At 47.1% G+C, this 25891-nt stretch overlaps 1 protein-coding gene across 12 annotated transcripts in view; it reads right to left on the bottom strand.

Annotated features, from left to right (window-relative positions):
* The window catches only part of DLG2 (discs large MAGUK scaffold protein 2), a 1481925-nt gene that overhangs the window by 187881 nt on the left and 1268153 nt on the right, over positions 1-25891 (bottom strand). The window contains exon 1 of one of the 12 annotated variants that reach the window (XM_054015743.1): positions 593-678. The exons of the other annotated variants lie outside the window; for them this stretch is intronic. The gene's annotated coding sequence lies outside the window, so the exon portion shown is untranslated. Of the gene's footprint in view, positions 1-592; positions 679-25891 lie in introns of those variants that run through there. 12 annotated transcript variants of the gene reach the window in all.

The raw sequence follows: 25891 nt of genomic DNA, 5'->3' as shown, positions 1-25891 counted from the left end.
CAAAGGTTAAGAGTAAATTAGTTAAACAATGTTATCGGACTATAATCCTGGATTCATTAGGCTGACCTTTCCCACTTGCCAACAAAAAACTCAAGAAACGTGTGAGAGACAGTGATCCCTGCATTGAGGGACATTTCCAGATTTGTTACAGCAACACTTCAGAGACTTTCAAAGGGGGAAAACATTTTTTAAGTTGTTTGCAGACCTATTTACAGCAGAAGTCAAAAGAAACTGAGGAAAAAAGTTCAGTTGGCATCAACTGATTTATAACACTCCAATTTACTTCAGGATTCACGAAAGGAACTGGCTGAATGTTTACAAATGCCTGCAGAGTAACAGATCCAGAGTCACATCAGCAGGCTGCTCTTTGTGCAAATCTCTGCAGAAGTACTTATATTTGTGAACACATCTAAACACTGCTGTTGCCCAACAGACTCTCCCCTCTGTTTCATAATGCATAGAGCTGCCTCAGATATTAAGCTGAATGTCAAGAATCTGGGTTCAGGAAAGCAGCACCAGTTTTCCCATCGACCTCTGAAGCCCTCAAAGCCAGCTTTGACGGGCTGGTTTGTTAAACAGTGTGTTCACTTACCCCGGTGACTCCCAAGCTTGCTGTGTTGCAGCCCTCTCGCCTCATTAGGATTTGGTGGATGCGTGCTGTCTGCTCCCTAGGTTCCTTTGTGTCATGAACCCAGCCCAGTTGCTACCATTCTCTTTTCTCCCCCACATCCAATTTCTCCTTCCTTCTCTCAGGTTCTTTTCTGCCCTATTCTCTTATCAGAGAGGACTAATTCAGGCTGGCTACACAGATAGCCTGAGCCTGCAGCTAGCAGCCTGAGCTGCTCCCGTGGAACTGGCTGTGTCGTGCAGGAGCAGGTAGGGAAGGTGGATAGTTTTCACAGAACCACTAACAGTAATAGAAGGACAAGGTGGATTTTAGGTCATGCCATATTCCCTTCCCCTGATTTAATCCTCCAGGATTGAGCACCCCACAAATTGAGGAACACTGATTTACAGTACTCTCTATATACATAATAGTAATAAAGAACGGTTACTTACCTTCTGTAACTGTTGTTCTTCGAGATGTGTTGTTCACGTCCATTACACATTAGGTGTACGCGCGCCGCGTGCACGGACGTCGGAAACTTTTTCCCTTAGCGGCTCCCGTCGGGCCGGCGGGGCCCCCTCCTTCCCGCCAGAGCGGCGCCCCGCTCCAGGGTATATATATCCCTGCCGACCCGACCCCTCCGGTTCCTTCTTGCCGGAGACTCCGACAGAGGGGAAGGAGGGTGGGAAGTGTAATGGACGTGAACAACACATCTCGAAGAACAACAGTTACAGAAGGTAAGTAACCGTTCTTTCTTCTTCGAGTGATTGTTCACGTCCATTACACATTAGGTGATTCCCAAGCTTACCATTGGAGGTGGGTAGGAGTCAAGGTACAACTGACTGTAGCACAGCCTGACCGACCATCGCGTCCTCTCTGGTCTGATGATGGATCGCGTAGTGGGCTGTGAACGTATGTACGGACGACCAGGTGGCTGCCTTACAGATCTCCTGGATAGGGACCTGCGCCAAGAAGGCCGTTGAGGACGCTTGGGCTCTAGTTGAGTGGGCCCGGATCTCCGGGGCCGGAACATTGGCGAGCTCATAACAAGTGCGTATACAATGCACAATCCATGCCGACAAGCGCTGTGTCGAGATAGGCAAGCCTTTCATACGTTCCGCAATAGCAATGAACAGCTGGGGTGTTCTGCGGGACGGCCTGGTCCGTTCCAGGTAAAATGCCAACGCCCTTCGGACATCCAGGGTATGTAGGCTGCGGTGGTGAGGGTCCGTATGGGGTTTAGGAAAAAACACCGGTAGGCAAATGTCCTGCCCCATGTGAAACTGTGATACCACCTTTGGGAGGAATTTGGGGTGCGGCCTCAGTTGCACCTTATCCTTATGGAACACTGTATAGGGTGGTTCCGAAGAGAGGGCTCTCAATTCCGATACCCTTCTGGCCGACGTGATGGCCACGAGAAACGCCACCTTCCACGAGAGGTGCGTGAGGGAGCAAGTGGCTAGGGGCTCAAAGGGAGGACTCATGAGTCTTGTTAGGACTAGGTTCAGACTCCATGCCGGGACAGGCGGGCGCGAGTAGGGAAACACCCTTTCCAGCCCCTTGAGGAATCGGGCCACTGTGGGGTTGGAGAACACTGACCCTCCCAACTCTCCCGGATGGAAAGCCGAGATAGCGGCTAAGTGAACTCTAATTGAGGCGGGCGCAAGCCCTTGATTCTTGAGGTGCAGTAGGTAGTCCAAGATCGACGGAACTGAGGCTTGTAAAGGCTGTATGCGTTGAGGCTCACACCAGTGGGAGAACCTTTTCCATTTTGCTAGGTAGGTCGCTCTTGTAGAGGGCTTCCTACTATTAAGGAGGATTTGCTGAACTTGGTGAGAGCACCTGTGTTCTGCATCATTCAGCCAGAGAGATACCATGCCGTTAGATGTAGCGAAGACAGGTTCGGGTGGAGTAGGCGACCTTTGTCTTGACTGTGACTAGGTCGCGATGGAGGGGGAGGGTGATTGGATCGGCTATGGACAGTTCCAGCAGGGACGTGAACCAATGCTGGCGTGGCCAGGCCGGGGCGATAAGTATGATCGTCGCCCTGTCCCTGCGGGTCTTGAGGAGAACCTTGTGTATGAGTGGGAACGGAGGGAAGGCATATCTCAGGCTCCCTCCCCATGGGATCATGAAAGCATCTGCTAATGATCCCCGGCTGAGGTTCTGGAACGAGCAGAACTGAGGGCATTGGCTGTTGTCCCTGGTGGCGAATAGATCCACCCGGGGAAAGCCCCACCTCCGGAAGATCGAATGCAGGATGTCTCGCCTCAACGTCCATTCGTGCATTCGGTAGGATCGGCTGAGGCGGTCTGCTAAGCCGTTTTGAATCCCCGGAAGATATGTCGCGATGAGGTCTATCGCATGGGCTATACAGAAGTTCCATAATTGGAGTGCCTCGTGACAGAGGGGAGAAGACCGGGACCCGCCCTGCTTGTTTATATAGAACATGGCGGTAGTGTTGTCCGTCAGGACTGCCACGCTGTGACCTTTTATGGTGACGCGGAAGGTCTGACAGGCGAGGCGAACCGCTCTTAGCTCCTTCAGATTGATGTGAAGCAGCTTGTCTTCTCTGGACCATAGCCCTTGGGTCCGCAGTTCCCCCCGGTGCGCCCCCCAACCCAGGTCCGATGCATCTGTTACCAACGTCAGAGTGGGCTGTGGGGCAGCGAAGGGGATCCCTTTGCATACCTGTTGGCGATCGAGCCACCAGCGTAGCGAGCTGAGCACCTGGTTTGGGATCGTGACTACTTGATCCAATGGGTCTCTGTGGGGCGATGCGTGTGGGCGAACCACAACTGTAAAGGCCGGAGCCTCAGGCGGGCATGTCTGACCACGTGTGTGCAAGCTGCCATATGCCCCAGAAGCTGCATGCAACACCTTGCCGTTGTCGTGGGGAACTTTTGGACCGAGCTTACGGCTCTGTGAATTGACATGAACCGTGCCTCTGGTAGGCTCGCTTGCGCGTTTACCGAGTCCAGGGTTGCACCTATGAAGTCCAGCCTCTGTGTGGGGACTAACGTGGACTTGGGCACATTGACCCGGAGGCCGAGCTTGTCGAACGTCTGCAAGGCCAGCGTCACGTGAGATTGGACCTCGGCCTCCGACCTGCCCGCGAGTAGCCAATCGTCCAGGTACGGGAACACACGCATCCTTCTCTTTCGAAGGAAGGCTGCTACCACGGACATGCATTTCGTGAACACTCGTGGTGCTGACGCCAGGCCGAAGGGCAGGACCGTAAATTGGAAATGGCGCTGGTCGACAACGAAGCGCAGGAATCGCCTGTGAGCCAGATTGATTGCGATGTGAAAATAGGCATCTTTCATATCGAGGGCAGCATACCGATCCCCCGGATCCAGGGATGGGATAATAGTTCCCAGGGAGACCATACGGAAGCGAGCTTTGATCAGAAACTTGTTTAGATCGCGCAGGTCCAAAATAGGACGGAGGCCTCCTTTTGCCTTGGGGATCAGGAAGTATCTGGAGTAGAATCCTTTTCCCCTCAGGTCTGTTGGGACCTCTTCTACTGCTCCAGCAGCGAGAAGGGTCTGAACCTCCTGCGTGAGAAGTTGCTCGTGAGAAGGGTCCCTGAAGAGGGACGGGGAAGGGGGATGGCAGGGAGGGGGCGAGGAAAACTGGAGGGTATAGCCCGCCTTCACTGTGCGCAGGACCCATTGGTCCGATGTTATGCGCGACCATGCCCGGTAGAAATGGGACAGGCGGTCTTTGAAAAACAGAGGAGGATCCGGTATGGAATATGGTACGCTGTCCTCGGGCGTAGCTTCAAAAGCCTGGTTTATTCCCTGGCTGTGGCTTGCCCTGGCCATGACTCTGGCCCTGGTTAGGCGTATTGTTACGTCTCCGCCTGTTATCCCTGCCTCGACGGCGGTACGGCTCGTGTCGGGGGCGAGGGTGGTATTGCCTTTGCGGCGGCTGGGGTTTAAAGGGCTTACGCTGCGTTACCGGAGTGTGCATACCCAACGACTTAAGGGTCGCTCGTGAGTCTTAAGACTATGTAGCCTGGCGTCCGTCTGGTCGGAAAACAAGCCCGAACCTTCAAACGGGAGGTCCTGTAGCGTGGTCTGCACCTCTGGCGGGAGACCTGAAGCCTGCAACCACGCCGAACGCCTCATCACGACTCCCGACGCAATTGTTCTAGCCGCAGCGTCGGCTGAGTCTAGTGCGGCCTGCAATGAGGTCTTGGCCACTGCCATTCCCTCATCCACCAGGGCCGTGAACTCCTGATGCGCGTCAGGTGGGAGGGAGTCCTTAAACTTGGCAACTGATGCCCAAGAGTTAAAATTGTGCCTGTTTAGAATCGCCTGCTGATTGGCGAGCCTCAGTTGAAGGCCCCCAGATGAATAGACTTTCCTCCCGAATAAGTCCAATCTCTTAGCTTCCTTGCCCTTGGGGGCAGGAGCTTGCTGGCCATGCCGCTCCTTTTCGTTGACCGCCGAGACCACCAGCGAACAGGGGGACGGGTGTAGAAAGAGGAAGTCCAACCCTCTAGATGGGGCGAAGTATTTCCTCTCCACGCCTTTTGCAGTTGGCGCACTGGAGGCCGGTGTTTGCCACACCGTCTTATAGTTGGACTGTACTGTCCGTATAATCGGGAGAGCGACTCTGGAGGGGCCCTCTGGGCTCAGGATATCGACCATGGGGTCATCCTGCTCTACAGTCTCCTCTGCTTGCAAGCCCAGGTTGAGGGCTACCCGGCGAAGCAGGTCTTGGTGTGCCCAATGGTCAATTGGGGGAGGGCCGGACACCAGTGTGCCCGCTACCGCCTCGTCTGGCGAGGAGGAAGAGGTCGGGGCCTTCTGCCCATCCTCATTGTCCTGCAATCCGGCATCAGCCAATTGTTCCTCTGCGGCCTGACCCGCAGCGTGGGATTGGGACGACACCGTACTCGGTGCCGAATCCACTCCTTCCCGCTCCGGTGGTCTAGAGACCGTTGCCTCCCTATACGATGGCGGGCGGTGCTGCGGGGAGCGGGATCGGTACCCGGATGGCCCGGATCTCGAGGCCCTCGATGGGGGCCCTTGCTGGTGGTAGGCCCAGGGTGTCCAGAATGGCCATTGGCTCGGTTGGCCCCATTGGGACTGACCGTAGTCCCTGCTGGCCTGTGACCTATGGGCATACCCGCCGTACCGGTCTGAGTCAGTCCCCGAGACCACGGACGGTGACCTGGAAGGCCACGGTGGAGCCGTAGGATGGTGCCGGTCCGGTTTTGGGGAGTAGTGCCTCCGCGACCAGGACCTGGAATAGCGCCTCGCCGACCTGGACCTGGAACGGTACCGGTGATCGCGGGACCGGGAACGGCTACGGCTGGTCGGCCTTGGGTAATGAACCGCCGACGCTTCGCGGTGCCGACTCGTGCTCGGTTGCTGAGTCGGTGCCGACCGCTTGTTGAAGCCCGACTGCTGCGGTGCTTCCTGCGCCGAGGGCAACCGGGAGTCCACCGAGGCAGAGCTCGACCGGGACCGGTTTCTGGAGCGGTGCCGAGACGGCGACCGTGATGGGCGCACCATCGCCGGCTTGCCTCTGCGCGGCAGCATCGGCGGGGCGCCCTCAGCGCGTGCCGGGGCCTCAACGGACAAAGCAATGAGGTCCTTAGCTGCCTCAAACGTGTCCGGAGTGGAGGGCTGTTCCACGAGCTCCTCCAGCCCTTCATCCTCGCTCGACGCGCCCATCCCGGGGCTCGACGGGCCTTTCGGCGCCGGAGCCACTACCGGGGTCCGTGTTGGGGCCGTATCGGCCTTAGGGGCACTCGAGGTCTTTACCGGTGCCGCCCTCTTGTGCGGGGAGCGTCCTCGGGCCTTAGGTTGGCCCTTCGCTTTCGCCGTCGAAGACGATCGGCGTCGTGTATTTCCCCGCTGGGTCGGTGCCGCGGGCTTCGGGTGACCCACCGGCGCCGGTTCCCGCACCAATGCCGGGGCGCTCCGCACGGAGGCAGACGGTGCCGTTGAAGTGGAGGGCTGTAACGCCGTCTCCATGAGCAGCTGCTTAAGGCGAAAGTCCCTCTCTTTTTTAGTTCTGGGCTTAAAGGCCTTGCAGATCTTGCAGCGCTCTTTCTGGTGAGCCTCCCCCAGGCAACGGAGACACGAAGCGTAGGGGTCGCTCAATGGCATAGGCCTGCGGCACGTGGCACAAGCCTTGAAGCCTTGGGCGTGTGGCATACCCCGCCGCCCAGGGCCGGTGCCGGGGCTGAACAAACAACCCCGGCAGGAACTTTAAGTACCCTAATGAGCTGTTAACTACTGGCTCAACACTACTACAAACTAACTGATAACTGCTAGATAACACTAATGACTATTGCTAAGGGACACTCTCAGACGAGAGACAGAGTTGTTCCAACGCCGCCATGGACGGTAAGAAGGAACTGGAGGGGTCGGGTCGGCAGGGATATATATACCCTGGAGCGGGGCACCGCTCTGGCGGGAAGGAGGGGGCCCCGCCGGCCCGACGGGAGCCGCTAAGGGAAAAAGTTTCCGACGTCTGTGCACGCGGCGCGCGTACACCTAATGTGTAATGGACGTGAACAATCACTCGAAGAAGAACTATATGTATTAATCTCACATACAAAAACCTATGCAAATGTATGCAACTTGGGCATAGTAACAAAGCTCAGTAAATCATAATAAATTAATACATGAATTAGGGGTGACCCTCAAATTGCTGGCAGGCTGCCAGTTCAGCATCGGGTGCTGCAAAGGTTGTTAAAGAGACACTACCATGGCCTGTACAGATGTGACGGATGGCAGAATTTAGCCCCATCTATTTTTGAAATTGGGTACTTACTAATTGTATTATAATGTCTTAGATTGTTAGAATTTAGGTGGGGGGGGGAGTCTCATTTACTTTTTAGCTGTTATGCTGTTTGTTCATATTTTGCAGTTCTTGCAGCTCCGACACTGAAAACAGATTTGTCAGTTTAACTTTTGTTTCTAGCAATTTTACTTTCTATCCCTATTCACAGTCTATCCCTATTTAGGCAGATCCTTAAACTTGTGTTCCACAGACTTCAACAGGACTTAAGCACAAATTTAAAGTCAAACATGTGCTTATGAACTGCCCTTAATAGGGATGCTCCCCTAAATCAGGCCTTATGAGCTTCTCCCACTAATTTTTTCATCCTTTAGACTCCCTGGGCCACTGTTCTTCGCACACAGGCATGCTTGTAACCAAAGATTTAATTTCCCCCACCACAGTTTTATGAGGGTGGATTAATGACAGTTTATTGTACTATTATTGCTCATCGTCTCAACTGCTTTGGGGAGTACTGGGAGACTGCTTTAAAAATTAAAAATATATATAATTAGTATACCTGTTCAAAGCCTTTGGGCAACATTTAATTGATCTTCTGCTCTCCAAATAAATAACAATACAATTTTCACTTAGAATGCACTCATGCCCCAGGGCTTCTATGTGGAATATAAGATCAAGACTTCCCACCATGCAGGAAGAGGAGAATTTTGCAATCAAGATCTACTATGTGCTGCTGAGAGGAAAATTCTGCTTTCTATCCTTGTGTATGGCTTGCTTAATTTGGGGAAAAGTAGGCACTATACAAAACAACAATATTATATTACTTTACAAAGCACTTTGTGTGTGCGTATAAGCATTTCAATTTGCTTCTGGTTAAGCAATTAAAAAGAAGCTAACCCCCTTTTAGCTACAATGAGATTTTATTCTTTATTTTAATACTATCATTGATCGGCCCTTTTGTTTCTCCAGCTATAGGGGCTGATTTGTAATCAGGTCTTCCACCTGTCTCCTTGTTTGTGCCTGCTATTCTATGGGTGCAGATAATGATGGCTGGATGTCTAAATATCTGATTGTGTCCATCAACACAGACATTTAAAATAACATCTAAATGACACCAATTACACCTGCAAATAATTGTGGGTATAAAACTGCTCCTGCAATCATTTGTACCCACAAACTCAGGTAAGGGGATTGGGGGGAAATGGAAGGATTAGTTTTCAAAATTTAGCTTATACTCTGTTCTCCTCTTCAATGTAGGCACGTAACTCCCAGTGATAATCATGGCAGTTGAACTCATGCCCAAAATAAAAGTGCCATGTGTATTCTGTGTGTGTATGTATGTAGGTGTGTATTAGGAAATTAGCTCAAGTACGTGTCCATATGGATGTGAGTGTGCATTGTAGGTATCAGGGGATTAAAAGGGTAGCTAAAATGTGTGTGTTGGTAGATTTATTACTATAAACAAATAATATACAAACATATATATCCTCAGAGTGAGTGAAATAAATCAGACTGCCCTTCATCCACACCTCCTTTTGACTTCCAGTCCTGAGAAGCAGGAGCAGAAAATCTAACATAGAACAACAATTGTTACAACATTAAGCACAATCTGCTAAAAGTTTTAGCAGATTTAAACTTAACTATCACACAAACAATAGCTAAATTCTATGGGCAGACGGGGGAGTGAAATATGATTTTCGATGGAAGCCTTGCATTGCTGAGCTATTAGTCATAATAATGAACTTAATTTCTAAGCTTTGTTCTTTACTTTTCGTCATTAAATCTACATACAGCATGAGATTTTTCGTCACCGAATATCAGCCATTCTGAATGACGTCCTTCTGCCATTCAACATAGAATGAATCACACTGACGTTTCAGGAACGAAAAAAGAAAGCACTTTGCAGTCAAATTAAGAACTTGCAAGTTTCCCACTTGTTTCCAATGGAAAGTAACCTGGAAACCACCATCTTGTGTGTCGGACATCACCTGTAAATACAAAGTGATATCTTCTGAAAAATGCCCAGAGTTTGGGAGCCATTTCCAAGTGAACTGGAAATACAAGCTGGATGGACTCCCATGCTTTGTCTGGAAAGCAAGGAGTTAAAACTTTTGACCTATTCTGCAAATATTGTCTGGACTGAACCTGTGGTTGAGAAATAGAACACTGGATATTGCAAGTAGGGTGACCAGACAGCAAGTGTGAAAAATCAGGACAGGGGGTGGGGGGTAATAGGAGCCCATATAAAAAAAAGCCCCAAATATCAGGACTGTCCCTATAAAATCGGGACATCTGGTCACCCTAATTGCAAGCGATTTGCTACCCAAGACGAACTAGTTAGCAACAAGACTCACTCACTAGGCAACATGTAGTTGGTCCCCAGGTCAAGTATTAGCAGCAGTAGGGAAGCAACTCAGGCATTTTGATGCAAGAGGAGTGATAGGTGATTCGCGCTGTCATATGCCAGCTTTGTTCTTTGGCTGTAGGAAGATTTCTTTCCTTTTGGGGGGTGTTTTTAAGTGTCAGGAAGTTTTTTCCCCCCTTCATGTGTTATTCCTGAACTAAAACCTGTCAGGTGAGGGCCCTTTTTTGCACCACCACTCCAGCTGGCCTATCACGATGTCAGTTTTCTTACAACTGTGCACTAAACTCTCTGCTAGTTTCACCTGATGAATCTCACTATACATCACTGGATTTTCTATTGAATAACCTGTCATCTGAACCAAGAACATCTGAAAATCTTGCCAACAACTATGGCGCACATCTCTGGACAATAGTATTGGGATTATTAGGAAACTTCACTTTCTATGTAGTCTTTATGACTGCTTAATTGTTTTCTAAGTGTGGATTTTATTTAAAAGATGAAAACATTTAAAATTATTCACAGTTTTGATTATTCCTGGGGCTCAAAAATGGCCATGTTGGTAAAAAATAAAAATAAAAAAAATCCCTCAAAATCTACTTCAGATCCAAGGCAGTACATATGACACATTTAATCTGTAGGCAATTTTAGGCAACTGAGGTAAAAACCTCCTAGAAATAGGAGCTTATAACAGAAAAGGTAATGGACTCAGTACAAATATGAGAGCCTCTGTCATATACAAACTGTAAGTGGCACATACTGAAGGCAGCAATAAGCATGAATGTTAGGGAGGGAAAGTGGTCTTGAGTGTTAAACCACGGGATGAGAAGTCAGAGCTACTGAATTCTAATCCTGCCTCTGCTGCTTACATTGGTGTTATCTTGGGCAAGTCACTTTACCTGTCTGCACCTCAGTCTCCCTATCTATAAAATGGGAATAATATTACTTCCCTACCTCACAGGAGTGTTCTAAGGCTTAGCATATTAGGGCTCAAATGTTAAATTGCAACAGAGTCCACAAGGAGCAGTGCTGCCCTAGTGGGAGTTCTTGCAAGAATTACACCTCAGACACAATGCCTTGAAAAGCCAATACAGGAGGGAGGAGTAGGGACTATCACAGTCTCACCTCCTTTCCCCCTTACAATACATTAGTGGCACCATAGGAGCTCACCAACAGCAATGGTTGCTATGGTGTCTACATGTCTCCTTGTGCCCTCCCCTTGCACACCCGCACCACAGGGGACCAATTTAGCCCGTAATGCTCTAAAAAGCACAGTGGGGTTCTGAGCTGAAAGACACTGTAGAAGTACAGATATGATAATTAATAATACTTTAAATATAGTAAGGAGAAAAGTAGATCAGAACAGTGCTGTTTTACTTTGCCACAACAATGGCAGTAATAAAAGAAGCAGTCACACAGAACAAAGATGTACTCTTGTAACCTAGCAATGCGCATCTCTTCTGTCATCTCCAATAGGTCATAATTCATGTCAGAGCTCCACAGGGCTTTGGAATAAATGTAAACTGGCAGGCTTACTCCTGTGTGGGAAAAGCAAGTTAAATATTCACTAATAGCAATACTGTATTCCATTATTTGCCTTCCTTTTACCTAATCTATCTTGTAGTCCCCCGCTGTAGCTACGTACAGACCTGGGCTACTCTAGAAAATTAGGTCGGCATAACTACGTTATTCAGGAGTGTGAAAAATCCACACCTTGGACTGGTTTACTTAAGCCGACATAAGTCCCTGGGTAGAAAGTGCTAGGTCAACGGAAGAATTCTTTTGTCAACCTAGCTACCACCACTCAGGGAAGTGGATTACCTATGCGGATGGAAGAATCCCTCCCGTCAGCATAGGTAGTGTCTATGCTGAAGAGCTACAGTGGCGCAGCTGTGCCACCATAGCGTTTTAAATGTCGACATACCCTTAGCTTTTGAAAAGAAGCAGCTGGTATCTCTTTGGGTCATCCTTCCTCCCAAGGAAGAATTCTCTGCTAGTAATATTATAATATTTTCCATAGCACTCAACTGTGATATCACAACAAGAGAGTGCCTTAGGACCCACCCAAACTGGACAATCGGATAAGTTAGGTCCTTCCTCTCACTGGCTTCCTTTGCATTTCACACCAAATAAAAATTCCTCACATAAGTTAGCTCCCTGTTATGTGTCTGTCCTTGCCTCTTTTCACTGCCCTTTTCACTTCAATTCGGTCTGATCTAGTATGTTAATTCCTGTGTAACAATAAATATGGTGAATGTTGACCTGGGTACACTTCAGAATGTTAACCCTGGTGTTAAGGCCACACTCCAGTCAGGTAATTAAAATCTGTTTACTTAGATTCCACACAGCCTAGACTTCCACTCAACCATCTTAGCACACATTAAAATTTTCAATGTCTTGCCTATACTAGTTTTAGAACATGTTAGTTCAAACATGCTAGCTAACACCTTCTAATTATATGTTTTAAAATCCTCATCAAGATAAACCAAAAGTGATTTAGTACAAGTAAAGAAAGATACGAGGTATCATTAAAGTAAAATTTAATTACTTGAGTAGAGTTTGTCCCATGTGTTAAGTTAGTTGAGTTGAAGCGTAGGCTGCTCCCTAGGCTTTAACTCAACCTTAACATGTGTTAAAGTAGTTTGAGAATGGCTTGGGTTATGTCTACACTGCAAAAATAAAAAGGCGCTTGTTCTTAACATGGGTTAGGGAACCCAAATTCTAACTCAGGTAAAAATAGCAGTGAGGACACAACAAACTGGCTTTGAACTTGGGTTAGCATATTTAGTTCGATCCCAGTTTGGAGGCAGCATCCCAGTGTAGGTTGACAGACTTGTGCTAGTGGGGCATGAGCTAGCATGCAATATATAGAAGTGTGGATTTTCATAGAATCATAGAATATCAGGGATGGAAGGGACCTCAGGAGGTCATCTAGTCCAACCCCCTGCTCAAAGCAGGACCTAATCTCAACTAATCTTCTGTACACCTGGAAGAGACTTGTGCTAGCCACCACAGCTCAGAGCCAGGAGGCTGGGTGGGCTTGAGAGCCCAAGCTGTGGCAGCATCCTCACTGTTATTTTTAGGGCACTAATTCAAAGCCTACTAGCACAAGTCTGTCTACCTACACTGGGAGGCTCACTGTAGGCTTTGCCTTGAGCTGCTAAGCTGAATTAAAAGCCAAGTTGCTTTGTCCTCACTACTGTTTTCACCTGAGTTAGCTAACATGGGTTAGCAAACCTGTGATAAGAGCACACCTTTTTTGCACTGTAGACACGCCCTTAGTTAGAAGGTGTTAGCTGACATCTATTAACGGCACACTTAAAACACAGTCAAGACAAACTGTGTGTGGAGTTGCTGTGAGCTGTTTAATGACTGCTAATATTTTACCCCAGAGGTGGCTTTAAATCAGTTGTGCAGGAAATGATCTTTCTAGCCCTTAACTCAAAAAGCTTTTGTGAGGTTCAGTTATTAAAAGTGTCCATTAGGCACATTGAACCCTTGGCTGAATGAAGCTACAGAATTCACAAGGCTGCAGAAAAGACTGCTGTCATTCTCCTTTCCTTACTCCTCCCCAGTCTTTTTTCCTCTCTTCTTTTGTCTTGCTGCTCTCTTGAGAACCAAAAAGTCTACTCAGTTAGTCTGGGCTGTAACTTGAGAGATTTATTTTCTTTTTTCAATTTTGTAACAAGAAAAAAGGCATACATTAGCATATTATTATTGCTATAATAAAATTCTATATTAAATCTCCCAGAAACTTTCAGAAAGATGAGACTGAAGTAGAGTCTAAAAAGTGAATTCTTTGCTACTCTAAGGCACACCATTTTTTAATTTGACTTTATATAAAGTATGCAAGTTTTTTTAACTGATTTAGAATTTCATGTAAAGTCTAGCCTGCATTTATTATAAGACATAAGGAAACATCTCTGTATTAGCACCTTTTCAGGATCCACTAACCCTGAAGAGAAGTAAATGAAACTCTTCTTCATGTTACACTCCCACATTTATGAAATTAAGATACCAGCTGCCAATGCTGTACCACCCACACTGAAGACTTTTCACACATTATTATGACCTAAGGTCCAAACTTATTGGCAGGGCCGGCTCCAGGCACCAGGCAACCAAGCACATGCTTGGGGTGGCACCTGGTAAGGGGCGGCCAATCTGGGGGTCGCGGGGGGCGGGGCGGCATTCCGCGGGCAGTGCGGCGCTCGGCGGGGGGGTGCTCCGGCGGCTCGACGCTCAGGGAGGGGTTCCGGCGGCGCGGCGCTTGGTGGGGAGGTGGCGCGGGGCGCGGCGCTCGGCGGGGGGGTGGGCTCCGGCGGCGCGGCGCTCGGCGTGGGGGTGGCGCGGGGCGTGGCGCTCGGCGGGGGGGCTCGGCAGGGCAGCGCTTTTTTTTGCTGCTTGGGGCAGCAAAAAAGTTAGAGCCGGCCCTGCTTATTGGTCACAAGTCTCAAAAATCTCACTTTGCCTGCTACAGTCTTTACATAATCTACCGTCAAATATCTCTTAGACTAAGCTCATACCTTTTGCTACATTATTTGCGGCATTGCATTATGGAAACATCAAGACCAGCATTTACAATGTGAGCATTGATTTGGATGCTTCAACTGAGACATTTGAGCCTGATTTCCAATAGCACCGAGCACTCGCACTTCTCACTAGAGACAATGGTTGTGATTGCTCAGAAACTCTGTAAATCATCTGCAGGGAGGGGAATCCTGGCTCCACTGAAGTCAGCAGGAATTTTTCCATTGACTTCAATGGAACCATGATTTCATCCAAGGTGTCTCATGTTGAGCGCCTAAAAATTGAACCAAGGGCTGGCCCAAAACTGTGGAATGAACTCCTCCAGGATCTAAGGGCCATCACAAACCTCTCCACCTTCCCGTGGAAGTGCTTCTCCTCTTGGGGAGAGGATGAGAGAATCACAATGCTGCCAAGTAGTTACATCACTTAATGCACTGCTGTAAGGTCCTCCAACACAACAGTGATGATCGCAATATAAGAACCTATATATAGTTACCTCAATATCAGCAGCCACTTTTGAAAAATCATCTGCTTTGCTTGCCTTGTGGACGAAAATTGTGAAATTAATGCTAATGGTAACAAAAGGTTATGCTAACCTAAGATAACATTCTGACAAGGATTTAGTCCCTGGTTCTGTTAAAACTAATCCATTTCTTAACTTTATGAATGTGAGCAGTCCTAGTAGTTGCTTCAAGTTAAGCAAGTATGTCTTTCCAGGGTTGGAGTTTTAATTTGGTCCTTCCCCTAGGATTAACTCTCAACTCCCACCCACAAGAAAGAGTGATTGGACACGAGGCAAAGCCATTCTCAGGTAGTGTAATACAAACACCTCTGAGCCCAGTGTTTATTTACTGTGTGTAGATCCACTAATGTTACTGCTGAGTGGAAAAAGTGTGTAGGATTGAGCCCCAACAGAGCACAGGAATAAATTATATATATATTACAATGCCCAAAGAAGAGATCAAAGTCCTTGCCTTGAAGGCCTTGTGGTCTTTTTTGACATGACAGAAATGAGAGTGAGCCACAGGCAAGGATAAGGTAATGGAAGACAAGCGTTAATGCAACAGGATCACTCAGCCATCTGTTTGGCCATGAGTACGTCTCAATAGTTCCATTAAACTACGAATTATTTTATTTTGAATTAACTCACTTCTTGTAAGTGTCCAGTCTACATTTAGGAATCTAAGACCCAGTTTTAGGTTCCACTGCGATTTTCAAAACTCTTGCCAAACCTTGTAGGTGCCTAAACTAACCCTGAAAATGTAGGCACAGAGTAACAGTTCTCTAGGTGCCTAAGTTTCTGTCTCTGAGCACTGCTGCCTCGCTCTAGACTTCCAAACACCTGTCTCCCACTTAAGCCGCAGTGCAATTCACAAACCAGGGAAGATAGGTGTTTGCCTCCCTATCTTGTCTGCAGGGCCTGATCTGGTAGGTGTGTTCAGAGGCCCCTACCAGATCAGGTCCCATTCAAAATTTGTGTGCGTGCGTGTGTGTGTGTGTGTGTGTGTGTGTGTGTGTGTGCATGCCCACCTTATAACTTTTAACCTAGTGATTACAGCACTCACCTGGCATGTGGCAGACCAGGTTCAATTGCCCTGTCTGAGGGGGGGAAAGGATTGAACAAGGGTCTCCTACCTTTCAGGACAGTGGTCTAATCACTGGGCTAAAAGTTAGAAAGTGAACAGCAATGCCACCACCTCCTTTTTGTGTGGAGCTAGGTGCCTGCTGAAATCATTCTCACAAGAAGCACCTTCAGCACCTAAGTTGCGTGACTGAAGGACAAGGGCTCCCAGAGATAAGTCCAGGTTGTGGGGAGGCACCTAAGAATTTATCTCTGTGATGGGGCGGGGCTTAGTACCCCCCTCCATTAGCACTATCCCCCCTCATTGGCATCTCCATTGGCTACCTTAGGCAGCTCCCCACTTAGCATGCCATCTATTGTTAATCACATTCTTAGGTATCTATGTTTCCCCATTCATTGTATATGGAGCCTGAGCACCAAATTCTGGCTTTGTGGATCACAGTGTTGTTTCCACGATTTTCTAGGTGCCCAAAAATTAGGTGTTGTGACACTGCATCACAATGCCTAAGTCCCTTTGTGAATCTAACCCTAAGGCATACAGCCTCAAAGGAATTAAGGCACCTACCTCTGATTGATTTGAACAGGGGTTAGGTGCCTAAATGCCTCTGAAGATCTGGACATAAATAATCTAATTGATTTCAATAAGATGACTCTCAGTGCCTAAAAATGAAGCATACACATAAGGCTTTGTAGGATTGGATAAAATTGCCAATAGCACCAAAGTGACTTGAGAATTTGTCATTTTGAAAAGTGACTCAAGTCCACTGAGAAGGATGTTGCTGTAATGAAGACATGAGAGGGATGAAAGCCTAGGTGAGATTTTAGCTGTGTGAACCAAATCTGCAATTTTCCAGCGTTTTTGGTGAACTGGGGGAAAAAACCTATTTTGTGTTGTAGTGGGGCAGCGGCCCCACTCCCTGAATTTGGGCTGCAGCAAGCCAGTGGGACTGCACAGACAGGGAGTCAATCAGGGAAGGCCTTATAGGGAGCCAATCAGGGCCCAGATTGGGGGCAGCCAATCAGGGCTAGGCTCAGCCCTATAAGAAGGCTGCTCAGGATAGGAGCAGGAGTCTGTCCCAGGCCTTTGACAGGGGAAGGTCTGTCTCCAGGCTGGGAGACTAGCACCCGGTACAGCACAGTGCTGGGCAGGCCCGGGGGAGCAGAAGGTAACTCTAGCCTGGAGTCTGTCAGGCTGCAGGCCCTGAAGGGAAGGGCCTAACCGGTGCTAGGGGCCGAAGGGGAAACGGCCCAGGGACATGGACAGACGGAGGGAGAGAAGGAGGGCAGGATGGCTGCCACTAGAGAGTCCCTAGGTTGGGACCCAGAGTAGTGGGTGGGCCTGGGTCCCCCCTTTTCTCCCTTGCCTTGCACCCGGCCGACGGAGCGGCCATCTAAAGCTGCACCAACTCCCTGCCAAGAGGGGAGTGATTTTGAGGGTGCAGTTGGCCACATCGGCCAGGATACAGAGAGGCAGCTGGTTGATCCCCCCACCCTGGAAGGGGGCGAGGATGGACTAAGGGGCACTGGTGGAGGGCAGTGGCTCGAAGAGGACGCCGCGAGCTTGGGAGCAACGCGGGTCTGGACATGCCAACCGAGGACGAGACGATGGACGGGACACCACCAGGAGGGGGCGCTCCACTGGACAGAGCTAATTCCCGAGACAACCAGTAGGAGGCGCCAGGTGGTGAGTCCCAACCCCGTCACATGGGTGTGTATCAGAGCAGTGAGTCAAACCTAAGTCTGCCATATACCAGGAGTATACCGTAACCACTGGGCTATCGGCTGTATATGGAAAGCTGGTGGGGTAAAGCAGTATCATAGAATAGAATCATAGAATATCAGGGTTGGAAGATGACCTATGTCATCTAATCCAACTCCCTGCTCAAAGCAGGACCAATTCCCAACTAAGCCCAGCCAGGGCTTTGTCAAGCTTGACCTGAAAAACCCCTAAGGAACGAGATTCCACCACCTCCCCAGGTAACCCATTCCAGTGCTTCACCACCCTCCTAGTGAAAAAGTTTTTCCTAATATCCAACCTAAACCTCCCCCACTACAACTTGAGACCATTACTCCTTGTTCTGTCATCTACTACCACTGAGAACAGTCTAGATCCATCTGCTTTGGAACCCCCTTTTAGGTAGTTGAAAACAGCTATCAAATCCCCCCTCATTCTTCTCTTCTGCAGACTAAACAAACCCAGTTCCCTCAGCCTCTCCTCATAAGTCATGTGCGCCAGCCCCCTAATCATTTTTGTTGCCCTCCGCTGGACTCTTTCCAATTTTTCCACATCCTTCTTGTAGTGTGGGGCCCAAAACTGGACACAGTACTCCAGATGAGGCCTCACCAATGCCGAATAGAGGGGAATGATCATGTCCCTCGATCTGCCTGCAATGCTCCTACTTATACATCCCAAAATGCCGTTAGCCTTCTTGGCAACAAGGGCACACTGTTGACTCATATCCAGCTTCTCGTCCACTGTAATCCTCAGGTCCTATTCTGCAGAACTGCTGCCTAGCCTCAGTCCCTAGTCTGTAGCAGTGCATGGGCTTCTTCCTTCCTAAATGCAGGACTCTGCACTTGTCCTTGTTGAACCTCATCAGATTTCTTTTGGCCCAATCCTCCAATTTGTCTAGGTCCCTCTGTATCCTATCCCTACCCTGCAGCATATCTACCACTCCTCCCAGTTTAGTGTCATCTGCAAACTTGCAGAGGGTGCAATCCATGCTATCCTTCAGATCATTAATGAAGGTATTGAACAAAACTGGTCCCAGGACCGACCCTTGGGGCACTCGCTTGATACCGGCTGCCAACTAGACATGGAGCCATTGATCACTACCCGCTGAGCTCGATGATCTAGTCAGCTTTCTATCCACTTTATAGTCCATTCATCCAGCCCATACTTCTTTAACTTGCTGGCAAGAATACCGTGGGAGACCATATCAAAAACTTTGCTAAAGTCAAGGAATAACATGTCCTCTGCTTGCCCCTCATCAACACTACCACCTCATCCTCCTCTGCTGTTTTGTGAATGGGTGAATCTATTTGTGCCAAGTTCACAAATAGTTTGAGGTCATTTGAAACTTGATTTTTCATCAATAAACTATTTGCCTAAACAATTTTGCCCAGCTCTATTTTTATGAGACTTTGGATAGAAATTTCAAAAGCACCTATGTGATTTAGGAGCCTAAGTGCCATTTTCAAAAGTGACTTCGCTCATAGTACCCTAAGTCCTATTGACTTACATTCACATTTAGGCTCGTATAGGTCAGATTTTTAAGGTATTTAGGTGCCTAATGATAGAGAGTCTTACACTTAGATTGTAAGTCCTTTGGGGGCAGGGACTGTCTTTGCACTGCATTTGTACAGCATCTAGCACAATGGGGTCCTGGTCCAGGACTAGGACACATATGTGCTGCAGTAATACATAAATAGTAGTATCTTTCAGCTTCCAGCCTTTGTGACTGGAAAGGTGTAAAAAAAAATTGCAAGATTTTTTTTTAATGATGAGAAAAGGCAATTTTTATGCACTTGTTTCTCCCTCAAAAAAAGTGGACATAATCAAATATTTTGATGAAAATATTTAAAGATAATTTCAGTCCTAAGAAAAACATCACATTGGAAAGCAACGTGTTCAACACTTGCAAAACAGCACAGCGAATAAAACATTTGAGCAGTTTGTAGCAGACTGTGTGACAAGTATCCAAAATCTGTGAACAGGAACATCTTGGAGATATTGTCTGTGATAGACTAGTTGACGGATTTGCAGTGCACAGAGAAAGTGATGATTTTTTTCCGGCACAATTTCTCTCTCTATGCAGAGTAGTACAGATTACCCTACTGAAGTGAACTCTAGTGATTGTGAAGTAAGACCTGCTAGCTACTTCTATGCGGCAGGTATGTGACGCAAATGCACATGCCACATGGCCTCACAAAGCTGATATGTTTGCTTTGGTGTTCTTACATTACTGGAATGACAACATACACGGGTTGCAGCAGAAGCCAGATAAAAGGATCACGTTCACTTAATATTTTATAGGTTAACAAAACGTTTGAAAAGTACAAATAAATAAACAAACAAACTTTGGAAATACACATTTGCAAGTGAAAAACCCTCAAAACAAATGGGTTTTGATAAAAAAACCTGAAGTGAGCTGACCCAGGTAATGTTGGATATGAAAAAACAACCCTGTTCATTAAATAGAGGCACTTAATATAGTCATTCACATGCTAGAGCACAACATAATGCATATATGGAAAATGTGTTACCATAGGAACCACTTTGCTGAACTGAGTAGGGGCATAGAAATGCAGGGAAGGGATAGATGCATTTAATGAGAGTGTGAAGATGAAGAATACTATTGGGAATGAGATGCAGTCAAATACATGTGATTTTGGCCAGACAATAATAATGTGGTTAAATTAAAAAGATATAGGAGAAAAAGGAAACATAATCCTACAAGTAATCTAGATTAATCTACACAGGTGACCAAGAGATAAACAGCTTTCTAAGTACTCGTGAATGGCCAAGAGAGCATAAGTTTTATTGTTCCAACACTAAACCAGCAAAATTATGTGTAAGTGTTATATAACTGAAGTAAAAACAGAAGTAATACAAGTCACGAGTGAAAAAAAATCAGTCTCAGGACTGAATTCAGTCACTGAATTCAAGTCAATGATGTGCATTAGCAGATAATACAGGCAGATAATAAAAGACCGATTGGAGAGTGTGAAATTGAGGCTAAATTAGATATATGTCGATATTTTGGAATACAGAATAATGCGACCCCCTATTTCAGATGCTGATAGAAAAGAAACATAAATCCAAAGCATTGTGTTCAAAACAACTATTAAGAGCAAAAGTACTTAAGACCCAATTAGGAATCGGCAATCAAACAGAAGCAGGCAGACAATACCAAAGGCTGCATTATGTATTATCTGAGAAAGTGCTTCCAAATTTGAACGTGCAAGACTCTGTTCTTGTACAAGGCTCAGATGGCTAATGGAAACCAGTTGCTATTGAGCACGCAGGAAATATTCCTTTATTCTTTGTTCATACAAAAGAGGAAACACCGTGAATTTTTAACTCTTGGGTATGTCCACACTGTGAGGAAAAACCCACAGCACCGAGTCTCAGAGCCCAGATCTGCTGACTCTGGCTCGTGGGACTTGGGTTGCAGACTGGTCTAAAAATAGCAGTGTAGACATTCTGGCTTGGTCTGCAGCTGGTCTCTAAGACCCTCCCCGCTTTGCGGAATCTTAAAGTTTAGGCTCTAGCCTGAGCCCAAACACGTACACTGCAATTTCATAGACCTGCAGCCCAAGCCCTGTGAGCCCAAAACAGCTGACCCAGGTCAGCCGCGGCCATGAGGTAGGTCTTTTATTGCAGTGTCGACATACCTCCAGGTACAAAAGACTTGGTCTAACAAAAATGAGAAGAACAGCAAGGAACAGGTTATAAGATTTAGGTGACTCTAATAAGGGACATACAACACAGCATGATTTACCTGAAACATCTCAGACAAATGAGGGATGGCTCAGTGGTTTGAGCATTGGCCTGGTAAACCCAGGGCTGTAAATTCAGTCCTTGAGAGGGTCACTTAGGGATCTGGGGCAAAATCAGTACTTGGTCTTGCTAGTGAAGGCAGGGGCTGGACTCAATGACCTTTCAAGGTCCCTTCCAGTTCTAGGAGTAGGATATCTCCATTTATAATATATATATATAAATAAATAAAATTAGCAAGAGACGCAAAAAATAAAGACAAGGTAAAAGACATTAAGCAAGTGGAAGTACCAGGAAAAGAGAGAATATCCGGTGTGAGACTAATCTGCAAACCAGTAAAATGAAGACACCGTATATGCTGATAGTTGTAGTAAAACTAAGTGGAAGCAAGCAGATAGATAATCCTGCACTTGATGAAAGTCAGTAATCTATTCCTGATTCTTTGGACAAATGTATTTTGTTTTTCGTAATTTAGGCCTTTAATTCAGCAAAGCATCTCTCTTCAGGGCAGCATTTAAGCACATGCTTACCTTTAATTTAAAAGGCAGATTCCTGTCTGGAAGACAAAACCATCTGAAGGCCAAAACTAGAATTCCTTATTCAATCCACAGTCACTGATGTCAATGGAAGTTTGCTCGACTATGTGCTGAGAGTAAAGACCTGAAGATATGGCCTTAATATTTTTGATTATTTCAATATTGATTTTTATGTTCAATGCAGAATATAAATACATTGAACCACTGAATTCAATAATATTAACAATTTCTTAGATGTACAGTACACCAAAAGTGCAAACTTAATGCAATACAAATAAAATAATCAAACACATTTGCAAATCTATGAGTTATTTCAATATTCCTCCTTTGTATCAGCATGGGAAGTATAGGGAAAGAAGGGTTATGCACTCATCAAATAACAGTGCTTCTGGCTCAAGGTTTCAGGGGAACACAAGCTTTAAAGTTTGAAGTAGTTCACCTGAGAGTGGAACTACTCAGTCATGAAGAAAAAGGCCTTTGCAGTCAACTGGGCTGTGGACGCCTTAAGATACTACCTCCTGGGGGCCCCTTTGTGCTTGTGACCAAACATGCTCACCTGGAGTGGCTAAAACAGTCAAGGAAACAACCCCCCAACTGACGCGATGGTACCTCACCTTGCAACCCTATGTTTTCACGGTGCACCATCAGGCCGGAGCACCCTTATAGACAGTTAATTATAGACCTTTACTTACTGTCTGCCCCAGCCAGGCGGCTGTGGGCTAAAGACTGTGTTTTACCCTGTCTCAAAGGCTAGAGGCCCCCTATAGATAGGTACTTCCTGCCTGCCCGAGCCAAGAGGCTGTGGATTGGGGCGGGCAAACTTTTTGGCCTGAGGGCCGCATCGGGTTTTGGAAATTGTATGGAGGGCTGGTTAGGGGAGGGGGGCGTGGCCCAGGCCCCTTCCATCCCCTAACACCCCCCCCCCCCCGCTTCTCGCCCCCTGACGGCTCACCTCCGGGACTCCTGTCCCATCCAACCCTCCCTGTTCCCTGACGGCCCCCCAGGACCTTTGCCCCATCCACTGCCTCCTGTTCCCTGTCCCTTGACCACCCCTGGAAGCCCTGACTGCCCCCCCGCCACCCCATCCAACCCCACTCCTTCCTGACTGCCCCCCAGACCCCTGCCCACATTCAACCCCCCTGTTCCCCGCCTTCTGACTGCCCCGACCCCTATCCACACCCCTGCCCCCTGACCACCACCCCGAACTCCCCTGCCCTCTATCCAATCCCCCCCCCGCTCTCTGCCCCCTTACCGCGCTGCCTGGAGCACCGGTGGCGCTACAGCCACGTCCCGCGCAGCGCAGAGCACCTGGTCAGGCCAGGCTCTGCAGCTGCGCTGCCGCAGGAGTCACAGCCCTGTTGCCCAGAGCATTGCGCCGGCGCAGTGAGTTGCGGCTGTGGGGGAGGGAGAATAGGAGGGGAGAGGCCAGGGGCGAGCCTCCCGGGCCAGGACCTCAGGGCCGGGCAGGAGGGTCCCGCGGGCTGGATGTGTGATGACCTCTGCTGCGGATGAACAGACTGGCAGCCGAAGGGCTGGCGCTTCCCCGTATAAACTGAGGGACCACTCCAACACGCAACAAGATTATTCAGAACAAAATATAGACACTATGGAGACTAACATTTCAAACAATAGAAACTCCACTAATTTCTGCAGGATAAGGTGAGTTATATGAGCCACGAGGCGGAGAAATGGTGGTTATTTCTTATATTTGGAAGGATCTTTATGGTTTCTCACGGTGACGTAGAAAACTTTGTGACTATGATGAATACTTATCTGCAGTTAATTTTTCCACTTTTAGAGTAAAGGAATTGGACAGCAGCAGTAAAAATGTCATTGAGCTGAGGGTCAGTACATCATCTCCTGTTGACATCACATCTCACATTTCAAATGTTTTCTTACTTGAAATTCTCTCTACTGCAAATTTCAATGTTATAAATGTTTTGTTTTCAAAGACTGGAAGCATATTTAATACAACAATGAAACCTCTGGGTCTTGGTAAGCTACATTAAGCACTAGCCTCAGTGAATCATCATTAACAGCGGATGTCTTCCAAGGAGATATTAAAATAGAAAAAAAAACTATCAATCATTCATTTCACATCTTTTGGGGAAAATACTCTGATCCATGGCATCATTAGCTAATGCAAATATATCAGTTATGACAATCTATACTAGATATAGAACTAGCTATATTAGTTATGATGCATGGAATATTTAAAATACATTTTCATCTATCCTCAATTACCCACCCTTCTCAAACAGTGGAATATTTTTTTCTACCTCTTTATATGAAGAATTGACATTTGTATGTTTGCTGCAATTGCTATTAAAACTCACTGACCTGCACTTGACTGAAACAGCCCCTGCAGGGCAGGAAAAACAGCTTTTGCAAAATTGACTATTTCATGAATACCAAAATAATTAGTCATGATTAATGTGATTATCATAAATCCCAAAGGAGGGTAATGCTTTGCCATGTCTTATAAAGTGTTGCCCTCAGCAGAGTTGCTAAGTTTGTGGTTAAGAAAGGGCACATCAGTTTATATAGGGTGGTCTCTTGTTATATTCTATTCCCACTGAAAAAAAAATATAACCAAGGCCCCTCTGATCTGGGATGCAGGGAAGGTGGCACCTTCGAGCCAATTTCAATTGCATGAGAATTCTGAGAGACATTACAGTGAATTCAGTGGCACTACAGCGGGAACATGCTGGAATTGAGCAACTGGGTTATTTTGCTGTAATCACCATTTCAAGTACCCAAAACGTCTGCCAGGAGGAAGTGGCACCTTCCACAAAACCTCTCTAGGGAAAAGTATGTGATCTCACAAATGCGAGAAGTATGGGGAATAAGCAGGAAGAACTGGAAGTGCTAATAAATAAATATAACTATGACATTGTTGGCATCACTGAAACTTGGTGGGATAATACACATGATTGGAATGTTGGTGTGGATGGGTACAGCTTGCTCAGGAAGGATAGACAGGGGAAAAAGGGAGGAGGTGTTGCCTTATATATTAAAAATGTACACACTTGGACTGAGGTAGAGATGGACATAGGAGACGGAAGTGTTGAGAGTCTCTGGGTTAGGCTAAAAGGGGCAAAAAACAAGGGAGATGTCATGCTAGGAGTTTACTACAGGCCACCTAACCAGGTGGAAGAGGTGGATGAGGCTTTTTTCAAGCAACTAACAAAATCATCCAAAGCCCAAGATTTGGTGGTGATGGGGGACTTCAACTATCCGGATATATGTTGGGAAAATAACACAGCGGGGCACAGACTATCCAACAAATTCTTGGACTGCATTGGAGACAACTTTTTATTTCAGAAGGTTGAAAAAGCTACTAGGGGGGAAGCTGTTCTAGACTTGATTTTAACAAATAGGGAGGAACTCGTTGAGAATGTGAAAGTAGAAGGCAGCCTGGGTGGAAGTGATCATGAAATCATAGAGTTTGCAATTCTAAGGAAGGGTAGAAGGGAGAACAGCAAAATAGAGACAATGGATTTCAGGAAGGCAGATTTTGGGAAGCTCAGAGAGCTGATAGGTAAGGTCCCATGGGAATCAAGACTGAGGGGAAAAACAACTGAGGAGAGTTGGCAGTTTTTCAAAGGGACACTATTAAGGGCCCAAAAGCAAGCTATTCCGCTGGTTAGGAAAGATAGAAAATGTGGCAAAAGACCACCTTGGCTTAACCACGAGATCTTGCACGATCTAAAAAATAAAAAGGAGTCATATAAAAAATGGAAACTAGGACAGATTACAAAGGATGAATATAGGCAAACAACACAGGAATGCAGGGGCAAGATTAGAAAGGCAAAGGCACAAAATGAGCTCAAACTAGCTACGGGAATAAAAGGAAACAAGAAGACTTTTTATCAATACATTAGAAGCAAGAGGAAGACCAAAGACAGGGTAGGCCCACTGCTTAGTGAAAAGGGAGAAACAGTAACAGGAAACTTGGAAATGGCAGAGATGCTTAATGACTTCTTTGTTTCGGTCTTCACCGAGAAGTCTG

The sequence above is a fragment of the Malaclemys terrapin genome, chromosome 1, assembly GCF_027887155.1.
Source record: "Malaclemys terrapin pileata isolate rMalTer1 chromosome 1, rMalTer1.hap1, whole genome shotgun sequence".
Classification (NCBI taxonomy): Eukaryota; Metazoa; Chordata; order Testudines; family Emydidae; genus Malaclemys; species Malaclemys terrapin.
Note: the sequence above shows the minus strand (reverse complement) of the source record. Positions and strands in the feature narration are given on the sequence as shown.